The sequence below is a fragment of the Urocitellus parryii genome, chromosome 6, assembly GCF_045843805.1.
Source record: "Urocitellus parryii isolate mUroPar1 chromosome 6, mUroPar1.hap1, whole genome shotgun sequence".
NCBI classification, from domain to species: Eukaryota; Metazoa; Chordata; class Mammalia; order Rodentia; family Sciuridae; genus Urocitellus; species Urocitellus parryii.
The window spans coordinates 176,137,127-176,156,111 of NC_135536.1; the positions used below are offsets into that span (position 1 = coordinate 176,137,127).

General features: G+C 42.5%; 1 protein-coding gene across 3 annotated transcripts in view; it reads left to right on the forward strand.

The window, feature by feature from the left end:
* The first annotated feature begins 1,031 nt into the window (after window positions 1-1,031).
* Window positions 1,032-18,985, forward strand: part of Raly (RALY heterogeneous nuclear ribonucleoprotein) — a 76,918-nt gene continuing 58,964 nt past the window's right edge. The window contains exon 1 of one of the 3 annotated variants that reach the window (XM_026383308.2): window positions 1,032-1,242. The gene's annotated coding sequence lies outside the window, so the exon portion shown is untranslated. The remainder of the gene's footprint in view (window positions 1,243-18,985) is intronic. The other 2 variants (XM_026383307.2, XM_026383309.2) reach the window with 2 other exon arrangements.

Here is an 18,985-nt window from a genome sequence, read left to right on the forward strand (position 1 = left end):
GGAGTGTTTAGGAAGAATCACTACCCACTCGGTCATACAAAACATCACCACCTCAGAAGAGGAAAGCTACTTGAACATAATTTTTTTTTTTTAAGTAAGTGGAATCTTCTCCCTGGACCATCCTCACCGCGGTCTCTCCGCCTAGCCCCAGCCTTGGCAGCGAGGAACGATCCTCACCCAGTCGGCGAACCGCTTCCTTGAAAGTGAGAGGACCTGGCGCTTCTCCCCACCAGTTCTTTTCCGGATTCCTCCCGCACCGCAGCCAGCCCACTGGTTAGGGCCTTATCTCCAAGCCTCGCCCACTTTAAGCACCACCCTCTCATCCCTCCTTTAGGGCCCGCCTCCTTCCGGCTCCTCCCCAGATTGGCCACCTCAGACCCCCTCCTCCCTGCTGTGCTTCCGGGCCCGCCTCCTCCAGGCCAGCTTCAATCCCCCCCAAAGCTTCTCTTCGGCTCCGCCCACACCCTCCTCCCTTCAGAAGGCCCCGCCCCCTTCCGGACTCTTCTTCTGGGCACTTTCTCTCCTTAGCCCCACCTACTGCTCCTCCTCCTGTGGAGCGCTGCTTTGGCTCCTCGGTCTCCCAGGAGATCTTCTACACCTATCTGGCACCCCAATTCCCGGGGCATCACCACGCTTTCGCCTGCCCCGCCTTCAGCTCCACACTGGTGTAAGCGACTCCCTTCCCCACCTAGCCCCGCCTCCCACCTCCGTTCCACCCCCGCCAGGCCCCGCCCCAGCCCCGCCTTTCTCCTCTTCCCCGCCGAAGCTCAGGACCTTTCCAAAGCCAGACTCAGAGGGTGGGGAGAGTTCTTGCGCCTGGGGAGCCGGGGTTTTTCAGGGGTTGCGGACTCCTAGTGTTTGTGTCACCGTGTCCTTTCCGGGAAACAGAAGCGAGAGGGAGGGAGAGCTCAGGGCTAGGATCGGAGCGGCAGGCAGGGCCGAGGAAGGGAAGCCGCTCTGGACGCCCCTATCTCCGCGCGCCTTAGTGGTGCGAGCCAAGGGAAGGACTCACGGCTGCGGTGCTCGCGCCGCTGTCAGTGCGGCGGGGCGCGCGAGCAGCGCGGGCGCAGGGCGCAGAGCCGGGAAGCTGAGGGGGCGGTCGCGGTGGAGACTCGCGTGCGTGTGCTCGGTCTCCTCGCGCGGCGGCTAGGGCCGCCTCCTTCCTCCCTCCCTTCCGCCCCCGAGTGCGGCGGCACCGCCTCCTTCCGCGCCGCGCGTCTTCCTCCAGACCTCTCGGCGCGGGTGAGTGGGGGCCCGCGGGCGTCTTCTTCAGCGTGCGGGGGATTGTTCCTTGTGCCTGTTCTGTCGCCCACCTCTTAAGACGCGCCGCTGCCTATTTTTAGAAACTCTTTTTTTCTGCCATTCGGGGAGTCCCGGGAGCCCGAGTAACTCCAGGCCCCCACCTCCCCTTCCCCCTCCCGGGTCTGCCACTCTGGATTGGCGGCCCCGGCCCACCAGTGCCGGCTCTTGGCCTCCGTGGCGCTCGCTGCCCGCTTCCTTCTCGCGGGCCGGGCCTGGGCCAGGAGTTGGCGGGGTGGGCCCGCGCCGCTCGGAAGTTGGAGTCTTTTGTGCTCGCGCCCCGCCCCGCCCGGCGAGGGGAGGAGGGAAGAGAGCGGAGGCCGCGTCGGGGAGGCCTCGGGCGGGGAAGGCCCTGGTCCCAACCCCTGCCCCGGGCTTCTTCCGGCTTTCCCGCCCGAGCTGGGTCAGCCAGCTCCCCAAGGCGCGCAAAACTGCCCCTGCTTGGTTCCCGAAGGATCTGAGCGTTTTGCCCCCCCCCACTTCTGCCTGTCCTGGGCACGTTGCACATCTCGGGATCTGAGAGGAACAACAGGCCCACGAGCTGGGGCGGTGATCGCACTTCACCTATTCCTCTTGGCGGGGAAGCCTCGGTTTGCTCCTCCGTGAAATGGAGTAAAGAGAGAAACTAGCCTCGCAGTGTTAGTGTATTCAGGCAGGGAAACTAACATGTGCGAGAAGTGTTTAATACCAACAGGTAACATTTAATGAGACTGACTCAGGAACTTCATAAACTTGTATCATTTAATGCTAATAGTGGCCTTTCAGGGTTGTTCCCAATTACAGAAACCGGCGCAGAGAAGTTAATTTCCTCCAACTCACCGTAGCCACAAAAGTGCAAAACAGTGGTGCTGTAACTGCTATTTCCTGGTGTATGTGTCATCTCTTAAGTACAAAGGATATTTTGACTTACTCTTAGGTCACATCATTTAGAGATACAACTCTGGGTTTTCTCTGACTCCTGGGCCGGTGTCCACTGTACTATAGATAAAATCCCAATTTGCTGCTACTAGAGCTTCAAGGGAAAGGAGGTGGGAATGGTTTCTTGCTGATATTGCTTGTATAATTTGACGGAGATTCCAGATCTCAGACACAGCTGAAGTTCTCCGGCATTTGGCTAAAGTCTGTAAACAGTGAAGTCCTTCCTTCATTTTGCTTAGGGCTTGTTTTTCTTCCCAAGCCTTGCATGTCATCTAGGTTTAGATTTGTAGATCCTAGTTGGGAGAAAGGGTTGGGTATAGCTCAAGTCTTCTTTTTTAAATTTCTCCTATTTTCAGATAAGGCCCAGAGGGGTTAAAGTGAACTAAAATTAGCTTTGGCAAGTGTTCCAGTTTTCCAGTGTATTTGATCCTGGTTGTGGGGAGTGTCTAAAAAGTAGGCTGAGAAGTTTTTCTGCCAGATCTTGAGGAATCTCCTGATGTTTGCATTATTTTTTTGCCACTGGTTGGTCTGCTACACGACACCCACCCCCTGCCTAAGATTTCTAGATTTAGGAGTGATGGTATATAGGAGGCGGCATATAGGAGTTTCTTCAACTCACAATAACCACAGAAGGGCAAACAGTGATGCTGTACTTTTTATTTCATGGTGTATAAGTCATTTCTTAGCAGAGAAGATATTTTGACTTAGTGTTAGGTCACATCATTTACTTACAGACAACTTCTTACAGACTGGTCCAACTTTCATCTTTCTCTTCTTCCTACCGATTAAACCTTGGAATGGGAAGTAAGTTGTCCAAATTCATAGCCTGCCTTAGGGACAGTCAGAACCAGAATCTCTAGTGGTCTTGCTCCCAGTCCAGTAATTTTCACATACCTTACCACCTCTTCAACCTAAGGCACTAAACTACTTATTAAGGGCTTAAGACCAGAAACCCTGAATATGGAAATACCAAGTAGTTACACCCACTTTCTGTGCCATATGTTAAAAGGCCAGGTTTTGTACAGGTGTACCAGTTCTCTTAAGTTGTGACTTTTACATTGTTTATAGTTTACAGTACTCTTTTGTTACCACTATCTGATTTCTAGTTTTGTGAGTTTGCAGAACATGGTTTATGTCTCCTTTTTAAAATTTTTATATTTATTTTGGTTATAGATGGACACAATACCTTTTTTTAAAAAATATTTATTTTTTGGTATAGATGGACACAACACAATGCATTATATATATATTTTTTTATGTGGTGCTGAGGATCGAATCCGGATCCTGCCTGTGCTAGGTGAGCGCTCTACCGCTGAGCCACAATCCCAGCCCATAATACCTTATTACCGCTGAGCCACAATCCCAGCCCATAATACCTTATTTTATTTATTTATTTTTATGTGGTGCTGAGTACCTCACACATGCTAGGCAAGTGCTCTACCACAGAACCACAACCCCAGCCCTTATGTCTCCTTTTAACTGTAACAGTGGAGACATACATAGCAAGGTTAGGGCTCTTGTCTTAGATAATGGAATTAACAAGTGTTGAAGATAGGATATTTTCATGGATGGAAGATGCATCGAACTTGCATCATGTACTGAGCCACTCATTGTGGCCCTCTGAGCTTCAGTTTCCATATGTGTAAACTCTCATAGGATTGTTGTGGGTCTATGAAAAAATGGATGTCAAAGGGCTTTGTTGAGTACTTAACATGTACTATCAGTCACCGGATTAAGGACTTTATGTGGAACATATCGTTTAATCCTTAGAGCAACCTATGAATTGGGTACAGAGGCTACATGACTTGCTTAGGACCCTGTAATCAATAAGTGTCTAAGCCAGGGTTCAGACTGCAGACAATGTAATTTTAAACTGGTATGCTGTAAAAATTGTGTGTGTGTGTAGGCATACTTAAATTTTTTTTTTTTTTTTTAGTTGTAGATGGACACAGTTTTGTTTATTTACTTTTATGTGGTGCTGAGGATCGAACCCAGTGTGTCACACTTGCTAAGCAAGCACTCCTGAACTGCAATTCTGGCCCCTACACATACTTTGTGTGTGTGTGTGTGTGTGTGTGTGTGTGTGTATGTGTGTGTTGCTGGGGTTTGAACCCAGGGCCTTGTGCATTCGAGGCAAGCACTCTACCAACTAAGCTATATCCCCAGCCCTACACACTTTTTTAATTTTACCATTTTAACCATTTTTTAAATGTGCTATTCTGTGATATTAAGTACATTCACTTTCTACAATCAATCACCATCATCCATCTCTAGAACTTCTTACATTCCCTAGCTGAAACACTCTACCCATTAAACACTCCCTAGTCCCTTTTCCTGCTAGCCTTTGGCAACAACCATTCTACTTTCTGTCTTTGAATTTGACTACTTTAGGAAACTTGCATAAATGGAATCATAGACTCCTTGTCCTTTGTGACTGGCAGAGCTGGTACTCTTAATGCCTTTTTTCATCTCTAGAGTATTTGTAAATGCAAAATGATTATTTTCATCTGCAGTGGGGTGTGGCATTAAGCCCTAGAGCAGGAATCCAGGCCTGGTTGTATGTTTTAACCCCTCCTCCTCTGGGGTTGAAGTTCCTTATTGCTGAAGCCTTTTTGGATCTGCTAGTTCCTTCTGTATCTTCAAAGAGATCTACCCTTGAAACAACTCAGATAACTTCCTATCTTTGGTCTTGTTTGCACCTGCTTTTTGACCACTCAGGATCAGAAAAGCAGCCATGGGGCTGCAGTGATCAGGAATAGCAGTGCTATCTATGACAGCAGCATGAATCAAAAACTATTCAGAGGCTGATTAGTGGATTACTTTTATGATGTGCTCCTTCTCTGTGTCCCCTTCTTTCTATAAAGGTGCATAGGAGGGATTAACATTTGGGTTCTTAAGAGGGTATCAGTGGATTCGTACTGCTTGCAGGTGGTTAAGGTGAAGTTAGATGCTGCATTTAACCTTTTAAAATTCCCTTGTTGAGATTCTATTTCAATGGATGCCTCATTTGTTACTGGAAAGTTTTCCATTCATCAAATAATTTTAAAGCATCTATCAGGCATGGTATTAAGTTGGGGATTTAGATGCATACGGCCTTGTGGGGAAGACAGGCAAGGAAAACATGCATATGAGAAGTGTTGTGGAAAGGACCAGCATCATGAGAGCACAGAGAAATGATATTTAACCCAGTATTGGGGGACCAGGGAAGTTTTCCTTGGAGAAGTTGGCTAAACCTAGATGCTGAGAAGAAAGTTGGTGTAAGCCAGGAAAAGAGGTGGGGAGGCAGCAATAAGACTTTTCTGATAGGGGCTGTGGCCGTGGCTCAGCTGTATTGCACTTGCCTGGCATGTGTGAGGCATTGGTTTGACTCTCTGAACCGCATATAAATAAATAAAATAAAGGTCTGCAACAACTTAAAAAAAAATGTTCTGATAGAAGGAACCTCAAGTCCAGAGATAGTGAAGATAATAGGTGAGATTTTTGGCTATTCATTATATTTAATAAGTACTATACTAAACATCTTTTCTTGGGGGAGGTTTACTGGAGATTGAACTCAGGGGTGCTCAGCCACTGAACCACATCCTCAGCCCTATTTTGTATTTTATTTAGAGATAGGGTCTCAGTTGCTTAGGGCCTTGTTTTTGCTAAGACTGGCTTTGAACTCTCCATCCTCCTGCCTCAGCCGCAGGTATTACAGAGGTGGGCCACCATGCTCCACTCTAAACATCTAACAGGTTAATTTACTTCTTTCCATAACCACCCTGAGAGGTAGGTACATTTATTCCTATTCCTGCACAACCCCAAAGACTGCTTATATTAAGCCTAGAAAAGCTTAGATTTTCTCCAGATAATGTCGCCTACATGTACTACTGTATCCCTCTCTTTTGTTCTGTTTTGCCTTATTGGGGATGGAACCTAAGACCTTGTATATGCTGGGCAAGTACTTTATTACTGAGTCATATCCCCGGCCCCTCTCTGTAAGTCTTAAGGTACTTCTCCGCTAGGAATTGGGAAAACAAATATGAGTATAACAGCCTGAGGGACCTTATGTTCCAAAGGGGTGCTAGATACGGTAGCTAGGAGTTGAGGAGAGGAGTCAGGGAGAGGATAGTGGCAGAGCAGGACAGAATGGGGATTCTTTATTAGTAATAGGAGTCCGGAGACCCTGCCCTGGGCTCCAGGCTTTTTGTCAGGTGGCAAATGTCCAGGTTTATTCATCTGAATAAGAAGGGAAATAATGACTAGATGACCCCCAAGGTTCCTTCTAGCAATAACATTTTATGATTCTAGATGATGATTTAGACAATATATCTCTAAGAGAGGTAGGTATTTCTCCCTCCTTTCTTAGTGTTGGTGGGTAGGGGTAGGGATGGAGATAGCAAGCAGGTTTTCACATGAGTGTAAAAGCCTGGTTTTGTTCATTTTTTTTTTCTTTTCTTTCTTTTTTTGGTACCTGGGATTGAACCCAGGGGCACTCAATCACTGAGCCACATCCCCAGCCCTATTTTGTAATTTATTTAGAGACAGGATCTCACTGAGTTGCTTAGTACCTTGCTTTTGCTAAAGCTGGCTTTGAACTCACTATTCCTCCTGCTTCAGACTTGGGCTAGATAATCTTGGATGATATTTCTATCTTTTAGTAGTCTGAATCTCTCTCTTTTTTTTTTTGGAAGTAGTAATAATTCATCTTTGGAAGGAGAAAGGACTTTTACTAGGACATTGAGAGTATCTCAGAGGGTTAAATTCCAGGTTCATGGACAATACCTTTCAGTATATAAACAGATAGATATTGCTTTTTTATAGTGGGAAGATTGCTAAAAAATTGCCTGTGAGAAAAATTTATCAAATTGTCTGTTGAGTTCCTTTATAAACTTGGAGCTGTGGTCCCATGGGACAAACTTTGGAGTCTTAAGACTTATAACATATTTAAATATATAGCAAACTGTTTAAAATCACATGAAGAAGGAGAGAGAAAAAAAAAAAAAACAAACACACAATAAGATTCTTCTCAACTGTAGTAGGCCTGGAACAACACTAGACCAGGAACTTGGATTTCCTTAAAGCATTTATTTGTTTGTTTGTTTGTTGGGGCATAATAGTTTTATTTTGTTTATTTTTATGTGGTCCTGAGGGCCTCAAATGTGCTGGGTGAGCGCTTTACAACTGAGCCACAACCCCAGCCCTCCTTAAAGCTTTTGCCTTATATGAAGTAGATTACCTGACTCTTGAAATGCCATATGTAGAATCTGAATAGTTTTGTTTATTTTCCAAGCTAAGAATCATTGCTTTATTCCAAATAAGTATTCTCTTTTAGAAGGCCAAGTTTAGAGGCTTAATGTTGTTGGCTAGGTTTTCTTCATTCCAGAGGCATTTATCTGGTATTTAGCTGTCTCTTGTTTATTTGTTATATTAATGATTTTAGTTAGCTTGTTAAAGGTGCTGTTTACATGGTTTCTTTTGGTCTGTTTGTTTAGTTTCCTTAGTAATTCTTTGTGCTAGTGAAAGCAGACTCAGCAGTAGATTTAAAAGGGTCGTTTTGGTAACTCATCATTTCTATAGGTCTGGGTTTTCTTTGTGTAAGACATGATCGTGCTGTAGTGAAAAGTCAAATGTTCCCTGCTTCTACAAGACCACTATGAGACTTTTGGACTTTAATCTTGTAGTTAGCTTTAAGCTGGCACTGAGGAATGATGCCGTCAGTATCATAATGAGAGCAGTGGTGCTGTCATAATTAGGGCTGTGCATGAATCAGTTGAATACAAGAATAACTTTTCTTTAAACCTTAAAGATTTATCCTAAATTGATTTTCACACCAATTAAAATCAGTCCTTACTACACTTAGGGTTTGGGGTAGAGTTACCATGCTGAGTAGGTCACTTAGCTAGTGTGCCAGGATTACTGACACTTGGAAATCCAACAATCTATCATCCCTAAACTCACCATTCTTTCCAGTAATTTTGAGTTCCTACTATGTGTTCTCCCTATGGGGAACATAAAAATCAATCAGGACATGAATCCTGCCCTCAAATTTATTTGAGCATTGAGAGGGAAACAGATAAATCCTAGTCCCTCTCTATCTTTGCTGCTATGGCACAGATATTTGGGTTGTCTGACTTCTAGTACTAAGACTTATTTTTGGTATTGTTCCTGTTTCCTTTTCTTCTCCCTGATATAATAGCTGCTTACCTTTTATTATTAAGGTATCCAGTTCCCAATATGTACAGTCAAGAATGTTAGGATAGGGACCAACCTTGTCCTCCAGGTTTAAATGTTCATATCTGTTTATTGCCTTCCTATTCTCATGTTAGTTCTGTGACTGGTTTCCAGAAAGATTTGGTATTATCTAGCTGCTTATTTGGGAATGAATAAAATTAAGTTTTATACTGAATTATTTTAAATTTTATTATACAGTTTTAATACAAAATACCTATTTTGTTTGCAAGTAGAATTATTCACAGTGTGGTTTTTGGCATTTGACCAATTTGCAACTTACTAATGGTGGTTATACTGTGGTTCTCAAAGCCTGTTGTTACTGCCCATGCCATCCTTCTTTGAACAGGTGGCTGCATGAAGCCCTAGGAAATGAAAGTGGAGGGAACATTGACAATGCCCTAATCTTGAAAGACTTTTCCCTTCTTTGTATCCTTAAAGGAGAAGTGTTATTTGTTGAGAAGCTATGTTGTGTTCATGATTTCTTCCAATAATTTAGCATTGCTTATGGGGTCTAAAAGAAGAGAAAGGAAGTATGCCTATGTTATTTCCTGAAAAGGTTGGTTAATGTTGAAATCAGTTGATCAAACTATTTAGAGCCCACTGTGCCTTACTTGGGGCTGGGGGACAGGGATATAAATAAGTGAGTTAGGCACACTCTAGTCTTCAAGGACCTTATAGTGTCTTTGGGGAGATAAGATAATAACACCATGGAGATATAGCTGATAAATCAGTTTGTAGGGCTTAGTTCAGGTGACTAAGGTCTATCCTGGCATTAAGAAGGCCAAGTAGGGGCTCGGATTGTGGCTCAGCAGTAGAGCGCTCTCCTAGCACGGGCGGGACCTGGGTTCGATCCTCAGCACCACATAAAAATAAAGGCATTGTGTTGTGTCCATCTACACCCCCCCCCCAAAAAAAAAAAACTTTAAAAAAAAAAGAAGGCCAAGTAAACTGGAGAAGTAATTTTTTCTCTTTCAACCTGCATTTTCTAATGTGTAAAATGGAATTAATACCTCATGTCTTGCCTTCCTCACAATGTAGTAAGGGATAAATAAGATAATGTTTTTAAAAGCATATGGGAAATAAGGTGATGGGTCAGTGGCAGGGTTTCTCATAGGTGGGGAGATCTCTTTGGGCTTTAGTGATCAGGAATAGTTATAAGATCTGGTCTATGGAATTGAGAAAAAGAATAAGGGAGTGGGAATGGAGTTGTAGCTCAGTGGTAGAGTGCTTGCCTAGCATGTGTGCAGCATGGGTTCAATCCTCAGCACCACATAAAAATAAATAAGATAAAGGTATTGTGTCCATCTACAACTTAAAAAAAAAAAAAGAATAAGATAGTGATTGTTTGAGCTGGGTAGGCTTTGTAGCATAAGGATAGTGACTATATGTTGTCTAGGACCACCCTAATTTCTAATATTCTGTCTGGTTGAGCTTATAAATTATGAAATGCCAGTTTTCCATTTCTGTATTTTATCTCAAAACTACCCAGAAGCACCCCATCTTTGCTCAGTTAATGTTCTTCCTTGTCTCCTCTCCCTTTTCCACAAAGTCACAGGAAATTTGGGCTACAGAGATAGAAGACATTTTGTGTAATGGGCACAACTTGAGCAGAGATATATAGATGACCAGACAGAGTAGCATCTATATTTCTGCTAATGATCAGGGGCTAAAGAGGTGTCCCTTACTTTGTGGGAGGGTGATGCCTTCTTATACTGTCCAAGAACAACTGCAGAAGATCTTACTGCAGTGAATCAAGTTTGTATTTAAATGATCAGTGCTTATAATTACATGATCTTGGGAAGAAATTAATCCAGCAGTCATACTTGAAGTATGTGGAAAGAATTTGTTTTCATTAACATGGAGAAGGGAGGGAAACACCAAAACCTAAAGAGCTTAGTCTCTCACAGCTCACCGATTACTAGTATATTTACTCAGGGAAAAATTGCCATTTCTTGCTTAGCTTTTATCCTGCTGGTGGACCTAGCTGGGTGTTTATTTTCTGTAGTTTTACCAAATCACTTTGAAGGCTGGCATGAACATTGATCATGTCTTAGAGCCTTTCTCTTTGTTCTCTCAGCAAATATTAGAAAATGTACCTTAAATTACCTAGTGGGAGAAATAAGATGGCCCTGGATGCTCCCAGGGAGCAGCACTTTCATGTTAAATAGTCAGCTCCTGATCCTGTGCCAGGTCCTGGGGAGTTTGTTCAGAGACTGAGGGTGCTTGAGCTGTCACTGGAAACAGTCATCAGAGGGTGTCTAGGCCCCTTGTCAAGTTGAGTACTTGATTAAAAATCTGACCTGGGTTCTAAACCTGTCTTTTATATTAATAATAGCTCTCCTGAGTTGGTTGCCCATTTTGTCAAGATACCATTCTTAGTATCTTGTGTTCATGCTAATTAACCTAATATTTACTGAAGATTACTATGTGCTAAATTCTTTATACATGAAAAATCTTACTTAATTCTCACCTCAACCCTGATAGGTCTGTTGATACTTTTAGGTGCCTTTTCTAAAAACTGTGTGTGTGTGTGTGTGTGTGTGTGTGTGTGTGTGTGTGTATTCCCTGCTCATGCATCTAACTGGGGAGACTTGGTAAATAAAAAACAAAAATTTTTCCCCCAGCAATAAACATTTTCTCCTTGTATTGAGTTACTATTTCAAGGGCAACTAGTCTTTTTTCTCTTCTGTGTGGCAAAGTTGGTATGGCTTTTATGGAATGGATGAAGGAATCTGGAGAGGAGAATAATGATGGAGTGAAGCATAGAATGCCATCCTGCTTTAAGGGTGAGCAAACATTTAGCATTGGTACTACTATTTGCTCCCAATGGCATCTGACTGTAATGGAGGCAATTTTGCTTTTTTGCAATGAAAAGAAATTTTTAGTTGTAAAGTTCAGGGGAGAAGAGTTTTAAAGGTAACTTTTTTTTGGGGAGCCAAGCTGCTCAAACTTTATCTCACATGGGGATTCCTAATGCTTTTTGTTCCAGATCTGTTCAGATTGTCTTACCTACTAGAACTGGCAGCCCCTTGGGATTTGTTAGGCCTATGTACATATTTTGTTTGGCCTGTAGTATTTTTATTTTCAATTGGACCCTAGCCTGGGAAGATTGGGACTACTTTAGTGGAGATAGCCCTGGAATGTGTGCTATGAGGTTACTGATATTCATGTAAAGAGGGAGGAGAATATTTAAAGAAGTAATGGAGGCTAGAACCTGATGTTGACCATGAGCAATTTTTCTAGTCACAGGAGTGGGAATAGGCAACTTCTAGTTGTTCCCTTTCAGAAAGCTTCACCCTCAAGCCCTTTACTGGGGCTCCTTATATTATGACTCTTGGTACACTGGCTTAACCTATTTTAAATCAGCTTGTAGCCTGGCTTTTTTTTTTTTTTTTTTTTGTAGTGGTGGTAATGGTGGAGGGGGGACTCTGAGGCAAAGAGACATGTCTGGAATCTTTGGGCAACCCTTTGGAGCATCAGCTCAACTTAGCAGAAGCTTTGAATTTACAACCTCACGTTCTTCATTTCTTCCATTTATTGCTTGCTTATTGTCAGGCTCCTCTAGATAGGAAGATATTTGTTCTCAAGTTTAGTCAAAGCCACACCATTTCTATTATCTCTTTCATACCCCTACCCATTGCCAGTTGCTGTTTATCACCAGATGAGCACTTTTTTCTTGACATACTTGATCACTTTGTTTTCCTACTTGCTTAGCCTCCAGACCAACCCAGCTCTAGATGGAACTCTCTAGTTACAGTGCTGGTAAATCCCCTGGAACTAAGTGAATGCATTTTGGTGCCACTCTTGGCTATTTGGTCTGTGTCTGGGTTTGTTTTAGGACTCAACATGGACAGCAAACTAGCCAAGACTTAATGGACCTTATCTTTGTCAAGTTGTTCCCCTACCTCTCTTTCCTCAAAGAATGGGTTTTGCTGTATTGCTCAGGTGAATCCTGGCTCAGTGTCCCAAATAACTGGGATTATAAGTGTGTGCCAGTGTATCTTGCTAAGTGTGGTGTTGTGTGTCCGTCCCCCCCCCCCCCATCCCTGATACTTGAAAACTAGATGTAGGGATGGGAATTGATTTAAGGTGGAAGAAATCACAACATCTAATTAAAATCAAAGCTATTGTTCTACTTAGGAGTTAGTTCCTGGTCTTATTTTCCCTCTAGCTGCAGTGAGCAGTATCTACTATGTATTGAAAGTAGGTAACTTTTGAGTAAGTGACTTTTCTTACTGCCTCTTCCCTTTGACTTCTTACAATTACTATAACATTGACATCCAGTATGTGGAGCACCATGGTAATTTCCATGACAACTGATCATGATTTCCCAAATAAAGAGAGGAAGCTAGCTAATAAGTCTTAGAACCTCAGAAGGTTCTTGTGACTCTACTAGAGTTTTGAACTTGAAGAACTTTTCAGCAGCAGCTGCCTAACTAAACTTCTTCTTTGTGGGAAGCCATTCTCTCAAGTGATTGGGCACCTCCCTGAGTGGGTGTGAGGAGTTCCAGCCAAGCTGTGTCAGAACCTATCCCCCACCCTTTTTAGGTGCGAAAGCCCATCTGTGGGGGTGTGACTGACCATTGACCCTGAGACCAATCACTGACCCTGTCCTTGGAATGCTGTCCCCCTCAACCTTCATTGGATGGAATTTCCCCCTGAATTTCTTATTCCCCAATAAAAGGCCACTTTCTGGCGTGCCCTTCCTCTCTCCTGCTAGTCTCTTGTGTAAACCTCGCTACCGCACTGGGTGGCTCGAGGCAGGAACCAGGGAGGGCTGTCTCAGACCTGGTCAAGAAAAAGGTAAATTGAGTTTAGTGTGTTTATTTTGATCTCACTAGTTAACTTCTATGCTTAGGACCTCTAGTATGAAGCTAGCGTGCTGGTTGCGAGGCCGACTTCTTTTTTTTTTTTTTTTTTAAACTGGAAGAAACAGGTTCAAAGGGGTTAAGCAATTTGCCTAGGTTGTTGTGAAATAAATTCTATATCCTGTTTAGTTTCTTTCTGTGCCTCCTATTTTGTATGACTTTCCTTTTTTTTTTTTTTTTTTTGGTACCAGGGATTAAACTCAGGGGTACTCAACTACTGAGTCATATCCCCAGCCCTATTTTGTATTTTATTTAGAGATAGGATCTCACTGAGTTGTTTAGTTCTTGCCATTGCTGAGGCTGGCTTTGAACTAGTGATCCTCCTGCCTCAGCCTCCCAAGCTGCTGGGATTACAGGTGTGTACCACCACACCTGACTTCCATTATGTTTTGCTGAACTGTGAGTTCCATGAAGGTAGGAACCATGTCTGTCTTGTTAACAATGTCTTCTCAGTGCCTGCTTATAGGATTTAAGTAATTTTGATGTGAATGAGTAAACTTGTATTGTATTTCTCAAGGTGGGACATATGGCTCCATATTGGACGACATGTGAAATCACAGGATAAACATATTTTCTTGAAGTATTAGTGTATTCATTATTTTTGGAGTTAGATTAGTTTAAATATTATAACTGATAATTTAAAAGTTTGCTCTTAACACTAATTATATTATGAAATGGATGGTAAATTAGCATGGATTTTTGAGGTAAAATGAGAAGGCATCAAATTAGGATTGTAGCAGGCCCTTTGACTTCTACCCTAGAGGGTTGAGTGGTACCATATCTCAACTTTTTTTAAGAGCAGCTGGACATCTAATTATTAATATCTTTATTTATTTTTTGGTATCAGGGGTTGAATTCAGGGATGCTTAACCACTGGGCCACATCCCTAGCCCTCATTATTTTTTATTTTGAGACAGGGACTTACTAAGTTGCTGAGCCTGGCTTTGACTTTGTGATCCTCTTGCCTCAGCTTCTCAAGTTGCTGGGGTTACAGGCATGTGTCACTGTACCCAGCACTGGGAATCTAACTTTTTATTTTTTTTTATTTTTTATTTTTAAAGAGAGAGTGAGAGAGGAGAGAGAGAGAGAGAGAGAATTTTTAATATTTATTTTTTAGTTCTCGGTGGACATAGCATCTTTGTTGGTATGTAGTGCTGAGGATTGAACCCGGGTCGCACGCATACAAGGCGAGCACGCTACTGCTTGAGCCACATCCCCAGCCCGGGAATCTAACTTTTTAAAAAGCAAGATTTGATTTTGAATATTGGCAATGAACTTTAAAGTCTTTAAGCAAATCAGTGTAGATCAGATAAGACCCATCCTTGGGTCTGAATATCTGTTTTTTGCCTATGAAATAAATACAGGTCTGGGCAGGAACTAGACTTTCCTTGGGGGTGGTAGTGGCAGGAATGGCTGCTGTTCTGAGTCTGGCTTCTTCTTGACTTCAAATAGGCCTTCGCTCAGAGTAGAAAGAATGAAGCTAAGATACTTGGTAGGGTAGGACAAATTCCCATATTAAACATTCCCCTCTGGGAAGCAACTTCTGTAGTCTCACATGCTGTCTCAGGCCTTATTTATTCCTACCTTATTTTGTACACGAAACTAAGGTCTAGAGAGTGAACTGGAGTTTTCTTCTGGGACCTTAAGCAGCACTATAAAACCTGAGCAGGTTGAACAGGACCCATTTCAAACTCCAGATCTCTGATGCTCCTGTCTCCCACATTCTTTTTTAAAAAAATTTTTTTAGTTGTAGTTAGACACAATATCTTTATTTTATTTATTATTTTTTATGTGGTGCTAAGGATTGAACCCAGGGCTTTGCATGTGCTAGGCGAGTTCTCTACTGCTGAGCCACAACCCCAGCCTCCTTTCTCACACATTCTTTTTTTTTTTGAGAGAGAGAATTTTTTAAATATTTTATTAATTTTTTTAGTTTTCGGCGGACACAACATCTTTGTTTGTATGTGGTGCTGAGGGTTGAACCCGGGCCGCACGCATGCCAGGTGAGCGCGCTAACCCTTGAGCCACATCCCCAGCCCTCTCACACATTCCTTAAGGCATAGGGCAGAAGACTTTCCGGCACACTTTGGGAATAAGTGGTAAAGCTGGGCTGACACTACTTATATGGTCTTGTTACCTTGGGGAGGAGGGTTAAGGTGGTAGTTGGTAACTTGCTCAGCCTTTCCTTGGTGCAAAGGGTTTGTTTTCTGTCACTATTGACTTTTTTTCCCCTTTTGTTGTTTTTGTTGTTTTACTTAGAAAGGTGTAGAAAACAGCTCAGCAACAAGGAGCCCCAGTGCTGACAACAATCTGTCTCCTTGTGTCTTTCTTGCCTCTTCTGTTTCTTTTCTTCATCTTTACTTTTTGAGCCCTACTGCCTTTCCTTCTTCATCCTTTTCCCTCTCCTACTCTCTCACTGTTGCCCTTCTTGCTGAGAATTTCTTCTAATGCCACTGCAATAGGCGGAGTGTGGGATTAGAGTTATTTTCTGTGTTTTTGAGGGTTCTGTGTAAAGTAGGGTAATTAAATAGGGGAGATTGAGACTCCTTGAAACTGTCTTCTTTTCTACCTGCTTTCCCAGGTTGAAAAGGATAACATCTAAACTCTGGCCTTGACTGCAAGGCTCATAGAGTCTGGTACCACCTCTCTTTGCTGCCTGTGTCAATGGTGTGGTGCTTACCAGCCATAGTTTCCCTGTATTTCTGCTCTCGGAGAAAATTCCTTGGATGTGACAGCCTCTGTCATGACTTTGTTTTGACTTTTTCCTCTAAGCCCTCTCATCTTAATGCCCCCTTCACTTGACAAACTTATGTTCATCTTTTTATCCTAACTCCAGGCATCTTCTCTGAAGCTTTCCCTGATCACTGCACAAACAGATTTAATTTTAATCCTTTGTGTACTTTGCTTGATCTTCTATAGTTGCTCTTTAGTGCTGTATCATCCTTGAGCTCTTTTCATTAATGAGATTGAGATCTTATAGGGCAAGGGTCTGTGTGTTGGTTATATCTGTTTCCTTTATGTCTTTATAGTAGGCCTGGCACAATAGTACTTGTAGAAAGAATGATAGAAATATATGTGTACTGATAACCCATGGCATAAAGCTGAATGTTAAGTGCTATAGATAAAATACAACAAAGTGCTTTTAGAGTGACTGGAGTTCTTGAGAGATAACTTTTGTTTGTTTTGTTTTGTTTTTGTGATACTGGTGATTGAACTTTACCATTGAGCTATTTCCCAGCCCTTTAAAAAATATTCTATTTTGAGACAGGATCTTGGCCAGCTTCACACTTGGGATCCTGTTGCCTTATCCTCCCAAGTAACTGCTTTCGTACATGGCAAGAGATAACTTGTTGGTGGTGGGGTGGGTTGGGGGGTTACTGGTGATTGAACTCAGGGGCACTCAACCACTGAGCCACATCCCCATCTCGATTTTGTATTTTATTTAGAGACAGGGTTTCACTGAGTTGCTTAGCACCTTGCTTTTGCTGAGGCTGGTTTTCAACTTGCAATCTTCCTGTCTCAGCCTCCCAAGCTGCTGGCATTACAGGTGTACACCACCAAGCCTGGCGAGATAACTTTTAACTGGGAGAAGTTTTGGAAGCTTCTGGAGGCTCATAGCATTTTATATGTCTTTGAAGTTTCTGAAGTTCAGCTGGCAGAGAGGTGGGAAGTAATTCCAGAGGGAGGGCATGGTTGAAATAAAACCAGTGAGGAAGTAGAGAGGTCAGGCCGCACTTACTAATCTATGCATCCTCTCATCCACAATTCCTGCTAGAGTGTGTGCTAAATATCCCTACACGAGCATAAGGGAAATCCTCTCTTTACTCTTGTCATTTCTATCTTTTTTCTTCCTTTTCTTTTCCCTACTTTTTATAACTCTATTTCTTGCTCTTTATTTTTGTTTTTTTTTTCTAACTCTTTCTTTCATCTTCCCAATTCTTTTTTTAAAAAAATACTTTATTGTTTACCTTCTTTCTTTTTTCTTATCCTCTTCCTAGGAAATCCAGGCCTATGGGTAGGGATGTGAATCAACCATATAATATAACACCATATATATATAACCATATAATATAACACCTCCCCTTGTGAAACTGAGAAGTAATTGTGGCATAATTGCTTCTCATGTATCTCTCATGTTTTATTGGCATTGACTTTTTTTTAACTTCCCATGATGCTGAGGATGTCGTTATTTTATTTTTTAGTAGTTGTCAAAATGTCAGTTTTAATGAGAAATTTCTGCAGACAGGCCTGCCCTTGAGTGGTACAAGCCTTCAGGCAAAGCAAGGACTGGATGAGTCAGAAATGCTCCTAGATTCTCTGTTTGCTCTTTTCTCACACATATAGGCCATACATATACATATACATATACATATACATATACATATATCTCTTTCAGGCTTATATTCCTGAGAGAGAGAGAGAGAGAGATAGAGAGAGACTCTCACACTCCCACACTCCCACACTCATACTCTTGAGGCACTGATGAATACGTGTCTCCTCTTCCATATACATGCATACTATCTCTTTTACATTTTCAAGTCATCTATATTCCCCTTCCATATATGCACATATTTACCTCCTTATACCCCAATCAGTCTTCTATCCAGATACCTGGAATTGTCTGTCTATAAAAGCCTGCAAGCCTATCTCAGACACCACACTGTTCACATCCCCTTACATATATAATACAAATCCTTCCCTCTGCACACGCCTACACATGCACTGACACCCCTGCCCATGCCCTAGATACCACTTGCTTTATACAATAGCATTTCCCAGATACTGCTTCCATCCAGATGCTACACTACCCTCTACCTTAAGTTCATCTGTCTTTGTAACAGACATGTATAACAGATAAGTTTCAAACTAGTTTTGCTTGAATTCCCTTTAATATATTTTCCTTACTTTTTTATAGACTCATACATATATGATGTTAGGTACATAGCCAAGTTGGTGAACTGTTAGGCAGTCTGAACCATTTATGACAAATCCTTTGGTCTTGCATCACTACAATGTCAGGGAGAGGGAGGGTTGGATCAGACAATAGTGGGTTGCTTCAAAATGGCATTCTTATGACCTATGGTGAATTTGAACGTAGGTCCAAACCAGATGCATTGATTTCAGAGTATATTTATGTTGGAAGATGATCACATACTTAGCAAAAGAGAGTCAGAGTCACTGAATGTGTTCCAAACAGCGTCTTTGGGATATAATCTACAAACAAATATTTTTAACACATTTCCTATGTCCTTCTGTTATGTAACTAGGTTGGGAAATACTTATCTAGAGGAAAGAATTAGAAGAAGATCTGCATTATTTTTCTCTAGCACCTTGGACAAGTGTCTTTTCTGGACCTCAGCTTTCTCTACTGTAATATAACAAAGCCCATGCTCATAAAGTTAGTTCTAAAATTTCATGCTGTTTTATGAAGAGTTAGTCTGGGATGTTTTTCTACATCACTGGGGAGTCTGATATCTACCTCACAGGGCAGGGCATTTCAGGGCATTTGGACAGAGGCCAGGAGAGGCAGTCTGGGCTCTGACCTTCTGTCAGAAGCATTGACATATCTCCTAATTAGAAATGGATCAATATGGGCCTACAGCCAGGCCTGGGGAACCTGGGAGGAGGCCTGAGGAATGCTCATAGCCGGGGAGAGTCTGATTACCATGAAATGGGTCTGGTTACAC